This window comes from Salmo trutta, chromosome 4 (assembly GCF_901001165.1).
Source record: "Salmo trutta chromosome 4, fSalTru1.1, whole genome shotgun sequence".
In the NCBI taxonomy this organism is placed as follows: domain Eukaryota; kingdom Metazoa; phylum Chordata; class Actinopteri; order Salmoniformes; family Salmonidae; genus Salmo; species Salmo trutta.
In genome coordinates, this window is record NC_042960.1 from 16,843,789 (window position 1) to 16,856,322 (window position 12,534).

Here is a 12,534-nt window from a genome sequence, read left to right on the forward strand (position 1 = left end):
GTACTGGACTGGAACTAAAACCTGCACACTGTGTGACTTGGACCAGAATTGAAGAACAATTCATTTGAGTGTTGTCTCATTGAAACATGGGGGTTTCTGCAAAGAAGAGTTGAGGTCAAGCCTGCCTTACAACTGTGGTGCAAATATCAATACGCAGAGGTCCTGGTATAACTGACGTAACTTACACTGTTCTAAGAAGTTTGTTTTATTGTATAACTGACTCAACTTAGACTGTTCTGAGAATTTTCTTTAGTTGTTACTTTTATTTCTTATTCTTACTCGCGTATATATATATATATATATATATATATATAATTTTTTTTTTTAAACTGCATTGTTGGTTAGGGGTTCATAAGTAAGCATTTCACTGTAAGGTCTACACCTGTTGTAATCGGCGTATGTGACTAATAAAATTAGATGTGATTTGAATTATGGTTTCAACTTTTCACCCCTTTTTTTCTAATAATAGCAGTCATCCTCATAAATCAAGTCGACAATCTATCGGCAAATCCTTTTTAATCATTTTCATATTACGAGAAATAATGAAATTGTAGATAAAACGTATCGGTGCTCATCAGCCATTGGACATAAACATTTCACAACAAGTTGGAAATCGCAAATACAACAATGCGTGGTTTGGAAGCCTGCTATTCAGTGGAGTGGCTGTGTTGTACCAAGTCTAAGATTAAGGGTCTCTTTTCCTAATTCAAAATTATAAACCGTCAATGAAGCATGACTTGTCCCACTCTCAAAACAACTGTTAACTTGGAACTACAAAATCTGACTTTAGTGAATTCAAGACAACTGGGAACTCGGGAAAAACGAGCTACGACTGGGAAAATAAGTTTTGAACTTTCAACCAACTTGGAATTGTAAATCCGGAACTTGGGCCTCTTTCTAGAGCTACAACCTGAAGATCATTGACGTCATCATGATTCAACCATTTTTTTCCTTCTAGTTCCCAGTTGTCTTGAAAGCACCTTAAATCCAGAGAATGCCAGACTTTGATGACAAAGTTTGATGACAAAATTTGCCCACAAAGGACCGCCGCGGCACCTTCCTGTTCAAGTGAGCACAGCACAACAAGGTGAGTCCAAAAATGTATTGTATTCTGCTGCATAAATTATGTAATATGCCAGGGGGATATGTATACTGTAGCTAAGAAGGTAATACTAAGTGTATGTTGTCTAGTACCTCACCCTCACCCTAATAATTAGTTATATTTTCACCTTTTAATGTCGCCGACTGTTCTGACTTGGTGGTGCACATGTAGCCTATAACCTGTTTTTGAGCAATATAATAATCGGATATTGTAAGAGCTTTAATTGTCTGCTTATATGCCCCCTTTATTTATCCTTTGGTTCTGACTTCGTGTGCAGGGAGAACACTGTAAGAGAACACTGAATTCTGTTGCTGTACATTTCAAAAGTGCTGAACAAATAGTTATTTTGACTACGTCCATCCTAGCTCACTCATTAATGTCTTCATTGAAATTACGGATTGCCTCTTATCCGCTTGTCGTCCCCTTATGCCATAGTTTGTACATCTCAATTGTCAATAGAAACCACATTTGTTTAAGCAAGTCAGCCATATCGGCTATATTTTTTTAAAAGGCACTAAATGAGTCTGAATGAACTGTTTCGCTGCCAGACAATGATAGCCAGGTATAGCAGTGGTAAGGTGTTGGGAATGCTGGTGAGACAGCTTTATGTACAGTAGGCCCTAACATTTGTGGGCACCGTGTGTCACCGTTATAGTGCAACTAATGTATTGTTTAGTGTTGTGTTGTGTTGTGGCTTTGCTGGCACGCATCCCACTTTTTGTTTTGTTTGCCCCACTAAGATTTACATTCACTGCTCTACAATGAAAACAAGAAAATGTGAGTTCAGAGAATGATGGTGTTAACATTGGTCCTCCTTGCTGCAGGGTAAGTTTTAGTTATCACTTCATCACAAGTGGGAAAAGCTATGCAGAGTTTGGATTGAAGAGTGTAATTCTTATCGGTGATATGTGGCACTGAAAGTCCCAAAATCTTTCCTCAGTAAAATGTTGTATTCTGTATTGTGTCAGGTTTACTGTTGTATCCTCACCTTTGTTCTGATCATTTCCTCATAATCTCCAAAGTGTTCCCTTTCAGTTTTACCAATGGCTATGCATAGGCGTCTCATATTTCTTCAGTGAGAAACATTTCAATTTGGCCCTCGCCATATAGGCCAATTCCCGATTATAAATAGTTTCAATTATTAAGATAAAAAATGTATACAAGGCTAAGAAGTGATCTTTTTTTTCTGAAAATCAACAGGTCATGGAAAATATTGATAAAAGGTCAGATGGCACAAAATTGCTAAATTAGATTGTTGTATTGAAAAGTTGGGTCCCACATGGGCAGTTTGCCAGTTTCTCTGGGTTGAAATAATATTTTTACTTTATTCCGCTAGGTTACTGCTGTGGTAAAGAAAATGGACATGGCTCCTAATGCAGTGGATGACCAGTATATTCAATGTCTAGAGCAGATGCTAAAGAAGGGGGTCTATTGAAAGCAGAGCTGAATGCCAGTATGGCATATCATGCGGCATGGGAGGCAAAGCAGTGTACAAAGTTAATCCCAGGAAGTGTCAAGGAACAGACGGCTGCATTGGTGTTTTATGGACATGGGGGAGAGGATTTCCGAAAGACTTTCAACGATTGAGTGGAGACTCGGGGGGAATGTCAATGTCTACAACGGTGACTTCCGGTTAAAATCCCTCCACTTCCTGATGATGGTTGCCATGAGGCTTTTGAGGACAGAGAAGTGCCAAACTGTGTTTCGTGGCTCAAGCAAAAAGTATGAGGCACAAGCAGTTTCAGAAGTGCGATTTGGGAGGTTTACCTCAACCAGGGCCAAACGTTCCAACTCGCAGGAATCTGCTACAAACAATGGGACCCTTTTCAACATCACTTCCTGCACTGTAGTCAATGTGGATGCCCACACTTGTGACTCAGAAAGCATTGAGCAGCTGTTTTCTTCAGCAGAGGTCTTTAGTATGGCTGAAGTATATGAGGGAGTGAACAATGAGGATGAGGAGTACAGCGAGAACGTTTTGACAAATTCAAGGATTCACGGCAATCACGACTGTTACCTCTTCTCCAGGTTAGGCCCGGCTTAGATTCTAGTGTGTGAAATGTACAGACTCAACTCTGTTCAGCATGTACAGCGATCTTGCTGATTGGAAATGAACCCCCTTCCACAACCCCTGGCTCTCTCTCCCTCTCTCTCTCCCCCTCTCGTTCTCTCTTTTTATCTCTTACACCGGGTCTTCTTTAACCTCTGAAGGCTCCTCTAATAGGTTGCTGAGCAATGGCTGCATTTCTCGGTTTTCCTGACCATCGGGACTGACCTCTAACAAACTGAAGGTTTGCAAGACATGCATGCATGCACACACACACAAACAAACAATTCCATGTATGTACAGTAGCTTAGGTACTAATTCACGTTTGAATTTGTATTTATTCCGGATCCTCATTAGCTGTTGCCAAGGCAGCAGCTACTCTTCCTGGGGTCCAATCACAATTACATACAATAAAATGATTCATAACACAACACATTATTACACGAAACTCTACCATAACATATCTACAATACAAAATCAATAATACAGCAAAATAACGTTATTAAAATGTGTGTGTGTACAGTGTTCAGTCATCAGCATACATAGACAGGCTTTACTCAGTGCCAGTGGCAGGTGTGTTAGCATGTGTTTGAGAATGCTGTGTGTGCCATTGTGTGTCTCTTCATAGTCCGCACTGTTCCATAAGGTGTCGTGTTATCAGTTTTTTAAATCTGATTTTACTGCTTGACTGAGTTACATGATGTAGTCATGGCTCTACTTTGTAGTACTGTGCATTTCCCGTAGTCTGTTCTGGTGGCATTATGTTCAAACAGCTGGAGGCAGGGCTTTCTCCTATAGAACTCAATTTTTATGAAATAGTCTGCCTACCCATGTGAGAGATGCAGACTCGGTCTCAACCTTTAAGTCTTTACTGAAGACTCATCTCTTCAGTGGGTCCTACGATTGAGTGGAGTCTGGCCCAGGAGTGTGAAGGTGAACAGAAAGGCTCTGGAGCAACGAACCGCCCTTGCTGTCTCTGCCTGGCCGGTTCCCCTCTCTCCACTGGGATTCTCTGCCTCTAACTCTATTACAGGGGCTGAGTCACTGGCTTATTGGTGTTCTTTCATGCCGTCCCTAGGAGGGGTGCGTCACTTGAGTGGGTTGAGTCACCGACGTGGTCTTCCTGTCTGGGTTGGCGCCCCCCCTTGGGTTGTGCCGTGGCGGAGATCTTTGTGGGATATACTCGGCCTTGTCTCAGGATGGTAAGTTGGTGGTTGAGATATCCCTCTAGTGGTGTGGGGGCTGTGCTTTGGCAAAGTGGGTGGGGTTATATCCTTCCTGTTTGGCCCTGTCCGGGGGTATCATCGGATGGGGCCACAGTGTCTCCTGACCCCTCCTGTCTCAGCCTCCAGTATTTATGCTGCAGTAGTTTATGTGTCGGGGGGCTAGGGTCAGTCTGTTATATCTGGAGTATTTCTCCTGTCTTATCCGGTGTCCTGTGTGAATTTAAGTATGCTCTCTCTAATTCTCTCTTTCTTTCTTTCTTTCTTTCTTTCTTTCTTTCTTTCTTTCTTTCTTTCTTTCTTTCTTTCTTTCTCTCTCTCAGAGGACCTGAGCCCTAGGACCATGCCTCAGGACTACCTGGCATGATGACTCCTTGCTGTTCCCAGTCCACCTGGCTGTGCTGCTGCTCCAGTTTCAACTGTTCTGCCTGCGGCTATGGAACCCTGACCTGTTCACTGGACGTGCTACCTGTCCCAGACCTGCTGTTTTCAACTCTCTAGAGACAGCAGGAGCGGTAGAGATACTCTCAATGATCGGCTATGAAAAGCCAACTGACATTTACTCTTGAGGTGCTGACTTGTTGCACCCTCGACTACTGTGATTATTATTATTTGGCCATGCTGGTCATTTATGAACATTTGAACATCTTGGCCATGTTCTGTTATAATCTCCACCCGGCACAGCCAGAAGAGGACTGACCACCCCTCATAGCCTGGTTCCTCTCTAGGTTTCTTCCTAGGTTTTGGCCTTTCTAGGGAGTTTTTCCTAGCCACCGTGCTTCTACACCTGCATTGCTTTCTGTTTGGGGTTTTAGGCTGGGTTTCTGTACAGCACTTTGATATATCAGCTGATGTAAGAAGGGCTATATAAATACATTTGATTTGATTTTGATGATTTGGCATGTTTTGGGCATGTATGGGTGCCTGAGCTGTGCGTTAGTCGCTTAAACAGACAGCTCGGTGATTTCAACATGTCTATACCTCTCACAAAGACAAGCATTGATGCAGTCAATCTTTTTTCCAATTTTTGCCAGGAGAGATTGACATGCATATTATCAATGTTGGCTCTCCGTGTACATCGAAGGGCCAGACGTGCTGCTTTCTTCTGGGCCAATTGTAATTTGCATATGTCCCTCTTTGTGGCACTATACCATATGTTTTTTAAAAAGGCAGTAAATGAGCCTGAATTAACTGTTTCGTTGCCAGACTCCGCTGATAGCCAGGTGTAGCAGTGGTAACGATTCACTCCATGGTGCTGAAAAGCAAGCTCTGCTGTTGGGACAGCTTTATGTAGGCCCTAGCAGTTTGTGGGCACCGTTTGTCACCGTTATAGTGCAGCTAATGTGATATTTAGTGTTGTGTTGTGTAGTGGCTTTGCTGGCATGCATCCCACAATTTTTTAAATATTTTTGCCCCACCAAGATTGTCATGCTACAATCGCCACTGCATAACACATACGTTTTTCCAGCAGCAGATTATGATTGATGATGTCAAAAGCTGCACTGAAGTCTAACAAAACAGCTGCCACAATAATCATATTATCAATTTCTTTGTCTAAGTGCCGTATGTGTTGAATTCCCTTTCCCTATAAGTGTGCTGAAAGTCTGTTGTTATACTGAACAAAAATATAAACGTAACATCCAAAGTGTTGGTCCTCTGTCCAGTGTATGTGTTCTTTTGCCCATTTTAATCTTTTCTTTTTATTGGCCAGTCTGAGATATTACTTTTTCTTTGCAACTCTGCCTAGAAGGCCAGCATCCCAGAGTCGCCTCTTCACTGTTTACGTTGAGACTGGTGTTTTACGGGTACTATTTCATGAAGCTGCCAGTTGAGGACTTGTGAGGCATCTGTTTCTCGAACTAGACACTCTAATGTACTTGTCCTCTTGCTCAGTTTTGCACCGGGGCCTCCCACTCCTCTTTCTATTCTGGTTAGAGACGGTTTGCTCTGTTCTGTGAAGGGAGTAGTACACAGTGTCGTATGAGATCTTCAGTTTCTTGGCAATTTCTCGCATGGAATAGCCTTCATTTCTCAGAACAAGAATAGACTGACAAGTTTCAGAAGAAAGTTCTTTGTTTCTGGCCATTTTGAGCCTGTAATTGAACCCACAAATGTTGATGCTCCAGATACTCAACTAGTCTAAAGAAGGCCAGTTTTATTGCTTCTTTAATTAGATCAACAGTTTTCAGCTGTGCTAACATAATTGCAAAACGGTTTTCTAATGATCAATTAGCCTTTTAAACTGATAAACTTTCATTAGCTAACACATCGTGCCATTGGAACATCGGAGTAATGGTTGCTGATAATGGATCTCGGTACGCCTATGTAGATATTCCATAAAAAATCTGCCGTTTCCAGCTACAATAGTCATTTACATTAACAATGTCTACACTATATTTCTGATCAATTTGATGTTATTTTAATGGACATAAAAACGTGCTTTTCTTTCAAAACAAGGACATTTCTAAGTGTCCCCAAACTTTTGAACGGTAGTGTATCTGTTAACACCATCCATAACTCCAGGGCACTATTTGTCCATGACAGTTTCTCTAGGGCACTATTTGTCCATGACAGTTTCTCTGGGGCACTATTTGTACGTGACACTGTTTCTTTGGGGCACTATTTGTACGTGAAACTGTTTCTCCAGGGCACTATTTCTTCCAGAGAAGTAAAGAAAGTAAATGACATTGACACATGGAAATGACCCTGTCGAGGTGTTTCAGAGCCAGATGAGACTCCTCTGTTTTCCCAGCTGTCTTTTCCTGTCTGAGGTATGCTCAGCCTGACAGGAGGTCAATAAGTGGTGACGACTGCGCGGACGTCCAGATAGCACCGCCGGTTTACTGAATTATTGCAGGAACATTTGTACACATATGAGTTTGCAGACATGCGCACACACAGAGACAAACAGCATGCACATAAACAGGCACATGCACGTACACACACACACACACACACACACACACTGTACGTGAGTTTCTTATTTTCAGTCCCTTCATCCAACAGTTGTTAGGGAGGAAAAGTTACTTTTTGAAAACCACTGAGACACATTCATCTTTCATACACACAGTCAGAAGAACATGATAAGACCACTGATGACACATTTCAGTTGAATGCATTCCATTGTACAACTGACTAGGTATCCCTCCTTTCCCTTTCCCTTTCCTGTGCAGCAATGCCAATCTGTCTCCAGATGGAGAGATAGAAGCATACCCGACATCAGGCTGTAATCATGGATGACACACTGACACTCTCTAGTGGTGTATTAGTGTAGGGGAGAGCTTGTTGGAGGGCCACTATAGCGTGAGCAATGATTATAGGAGAGAGCTTGTTGAGGGCCACAATAGCGTGAGCAATGATTATCTATAGACTGGTGTTGAAATACAGTAGCCTTGCCTTTGCACTTAAGAGCTTCTCGAAACAGATCTCAAAAACTAGTAGTTCTTCACAGTCCAAACGGAACTCTCAGATATGTCATTTGGGGCAGTTTGGAGAAACATCACCCATGTTGCTGTCGTTTCTTGAACAGTGAACACCCTGAAAAATGGTGCAAATGTTTAAAGTAGGGATTGAAGATAGTGTTAAATCACAAGCATTGGACAGCAAACACCTTTATTCAATCAATGCATACTCACACAGTAGCCAGAATAGGCAAATAGACTAGAGGCATTCTGTAATTGAAAAATGGCAGTTTTAACAATTATTTGCACAATTTATATACTTTGGTACATTCATGAATATGCAAGCTAGCATGAGTTTTACGTCAAGTGTCTGTGTATGAAAATAAATTGATTGGTACTAAATGACAATTATGAGAAAATACAAATATTATCCAAAATGCTGTAGTTTGATTGTGGTGTGAGTGAGCATCTATAAATTCATCTAAACATTGCAATATGCACACCGCCTTAAAAAGCCAGTAAACACTATTCCATGGAGATAAAACAGGTATTGTTTTGTACATGTGATTGAACTCTGCACCCATCAAAGCTGCACAACATAAACCTGAACATTTCTGACTATGCATTGCAGTAGCTGAACCTAAAATATTCACTATAATTGAGGTAAACAATGTATTTTTTTTTTAAATAACCTTGAAAATAAAGTTTTTACCGCTGTTACGTTTTGGCAAATATACGCACATTTTAATACTTTTTTTTAAGCATTACTGTACATTCATATGGAGAGAGAGAGAGAGAGAGAGTCAGAGAGAGAGAGAGTCAGAGAGAGAGAGAGTCAGAGAGAGAGAGAGAGTCAGAGAGAAAGGAATGTGAGGAAGATGGAGAAAGAACCTTCATATCTATACTGCTCATTGAGTATCTCATTCCAAAATCATGGGCATTTATATGGAGTTGGTCCCCCCGTTTGCTGCTATAACAGCTTCCACTCTTCTGGGAAGGCTTTCAACTAGATGTTGGAACATTGTTGCGGGGACTTGCTTCCCATTCAGCTATAAGAGTATTAGTGAGGTCGGGCACTGATGTTGGGCAATTAGGCCTGGCTCGCAGTCAGTGTTCCAATTCATCCCAAAGGCCAGTCAAGTTCTTCCACACAGATCTCGACAAACCATTTCTGTATGGATCTCAGTTTATGCACGGGGGTATTGTCATGCTGAAACAGGAAAGGGCCTTCTACAAACTGTTGCCACAAAGTTGGAAGCACAGAATCATCTAGAATGTCATTGTATCCTGTAGCGTTAAGATTTCCCTTCACAGGAACTAAGGGGCCTAGCCCGAACCATGAAAAACAGCCCCAGACCATTATTCCTCCTTCACCAAACTTTACAGTTGGAACTATCATTGGGGCAGACAGCGTTGTCCTGATATCCGCCAAACCCAGATTCATCCGTCGGACTGCCAGATGGTAAAGCGTGATTCATCACTCCAGAGAACGTTTCCACTGTTCCAGAGTCCAATTGCGGCGAGCTTTACACCACTCCAGCCGATGCTTGGCATTGCGCATGGTGATCTTAGGCTTGTGTGCGGCTGCTCGGCCATGGAAACCCATATCATGAAGCTCTTGACGAACAGTTATTGCGCTGACGTTGGTTCCAGTGGCAGTTTGGAACTTGGTAGCGAGTGTTGTAACCGAGGACAGAGGTGTTTTACACGCTACGCTCTTCAGCACTCGATGGTCCTGTTCTGTGAGCTTGTTTGGCCTACCACTTCGCAGCTGAGCCGTTGTTGCTCCTAGACATTTCCACATCACAATAACAGCACTTACAGTTGACAGGGGCAGCTCTAGCAGGGCAGAAATTTGACGAAGTGACTTGTTGGAAAGGTGGCATCCTGTGACGGTGCCATGTTGAAAGTCACTGAGCTCTTCAGTAAGGCCATTCTACTGCCAATGTTTGTCTATGGAGATTGCATGGCTGTGTGCTGGATGGTAACACCTGTTAGCAACGGGTGTGGTTGAAATAGCAGAATGGGGGTTTTGTGTATATAGTGTACAAAAAAAAGTAGGGGCATGGATCAGAAAAACAGTCAGTATCTGATGTGTCTTCCATTTGCCTCATGCGGCGCAACATCTCATTCACATAGAGTTGATCAGGCAATGTTGTCCCACTCCTCTTCAATGGCTATGCAAAGTTGCTGAATATTGGCGGGAACTGTAACACTCTTACACATCAATCCAGAGCATCACAAACATGCTCAATGGTGACATATCTGGTGAGTATATGCAGGCCATGGAATAACTGAGACTTTTTCAGCTTCCAGGAATTGTGTACAGATCCTTGCGACATGGGGCTATGCATTATCATGTTGAAACATGAGATGATGATTGCGGATGTCAACAAACCGCTCGCCCACACAACGCCGTACACCAGCCTCTGTGAGGCCAAATTCCATCAAATTACCTTTAAGGTGGCTTTTGGTAGCGAAAGGAACATTGAATTCTCTGGCAACACCCCTAGTGGACATTCCTGCAGTCAGCATGCCAATTACATGCTCCCTCAATACTTGAGACATCTGTGGCATTGTGTGATGTGAAAAAACTGCACATTTTATTGTGGCCTTTAAAGGGTTCAACTCAGTATTCGGTAGGTGTACCTAATATTTAGTGTAGTCAATGTATCAGTGGAGGCTGCTGAGGGGAGGACGGCTAATACAAATAGCTGGAACGGAGCAAATGGGATGGCATCAAACACATGGAAACCATATGTTTGGTGTATTTGATACCATTTCACTGATTCCACTCCAGCCATTACCACGAGCCTGTCGTCCCCAATTAAGGTTCCATCAAACTCCTGTGCAGTGTACAGTTGAAGTTGGAAGTTTACATACACTTAGGTTGGGGTCATTAAAACTCCTTTTTCAACCACTCCACAAATTTCTTGTTAACAAACTATAGTTTTGGCAATTCAGTTAGGACATTTACTTTGCGTATGCCACAAGTCATTTTTCCAACAATTTTTTACAGACAGGTTATTTCACTTATAATTCACTGTATCACAATTCCAGTGGGGCAGAAGTTTACATACACTAAGTTCACTGTGCCTTTAAACAGCTTGGAAATTCCAGAAAATTATGTCATGGCTTTAGAAGCTTCTGCTAGGCTAATTGACATAATTTGAGTCAATTGGAGGTGTACCTGTGGAGGTATTTCAAGGCCTACCTTCAAACTCAGTGCTTCTTTGCTTGACATCATGGGAAAATCAAAAGGAATCAGCCAAAAATTGTAGACCTCCATAGGTCTGGTTTGTCCTTGGGAGCAATTTCCGAACGCCTGAATGTACCACGTTCATCTGTACCAACAATAGTATGCAAGTATAAACACCATGGGACCACGCAGCTGTCATACAGCTCAGGAAGGAGACACGTTCTGTCTCCTAGAGATGAATGTACTTTGATGCGAAAAGTGCAAATCAATCCCAGAACAACAGCAAAGTACCTTGTGAAGATGCTGGAGGAAACAGGTCCAAAAGTATCTATATCCATAGTAAAACGAGTCCTATATCGACATAACCTGAAAGGCCGCTCATCAAGGAAGAAGCCACTGCTCCAAAACCGCCATAAAAAAGCCAGACTACCGTTTGCAACTGCACATGGGGACAAAGATCAGACATTTTGGAGAAATGCCCTCTGGTCTGATGAAACAAAAATAGAACTGTTCGGCCATAATGACCATCGTTATGTTTGAAGAAAAAAGGGGGAGTCTTGCAAGCCGAAGAACACCATCCCAACCGTGAAGCACGGGGGTGGTAGCATCATGCTGTTGAGGTGCTTTGCTGCAGGAGGGACTGGTGCACTTCACAAAATAAATGGCATCATGAGGGAGGAAAATTAGGTGCATATATTGAAGCAACATCTCAAGACATCAGTCAGGAAGTTAAAGCTTGGTCACAAATGGGTCTTCCAAATGGACAATGACCCCAAGCATACTTCCAGAGTTGTGGCAAAATGGCTTATGAACAACAAAGTCAAGGCATTGGAGTGGTCATCACAAAGCCCTGACCTCAATCCCATAGAATATTTGTGGGCAGAACTAAAAAAGTGTGTGTGAGCAAGAAGGCCTACAAACTTGACTCAGTTACACCAGCTTTGTCAGGAGAAATGGGCCAAAATTCACCCAACTTAATGTGGGAAGCTTGTGGAAGGCTACCCGAAACATTTGACCCAAGTAAAACAATTTAAAGGCAATGCTACCAAATACTAATTGAGTGTATGTAAACTTCTGACCCACTGGGAATGTGATGAAATAAATCATTTTCTGTACTATTATTCTGACATTTCACATTCTTAAAATAAAGTGGTGATCCTAACTGACCTAGGACAGGGAATTTTTACTAGGATTAAATGTCAGGAATAACTTGCAGCATTTTGTAGTACTATGCCAGAAGGACCTATATTGCCAATTCACATTACAGTGATAATCCCACTACACAATAAATAACTGCAGTATCCTTTCACTGGGATTAGTGTGTGTGTGTGTGTGTGTGTGTGTGTGTGTGTGTGTGTGTGTGTGTGGGTGTGTGTGTGTGTGCTTGCCCGTGCGAGTGTGTGCATGCGACCGCACGTGTGTGCATGCATGCATGTGTGTGCGCGAGAGTGTGTGATAAGGTGATGAGACGCTTATCAGAGAGAGGGAGAGCGAGTACTGGCATGTTTATGTAAGAGCACTGAGCTCTGGATTAAAGGTCTTCATGGAATCAAAGAGATGGA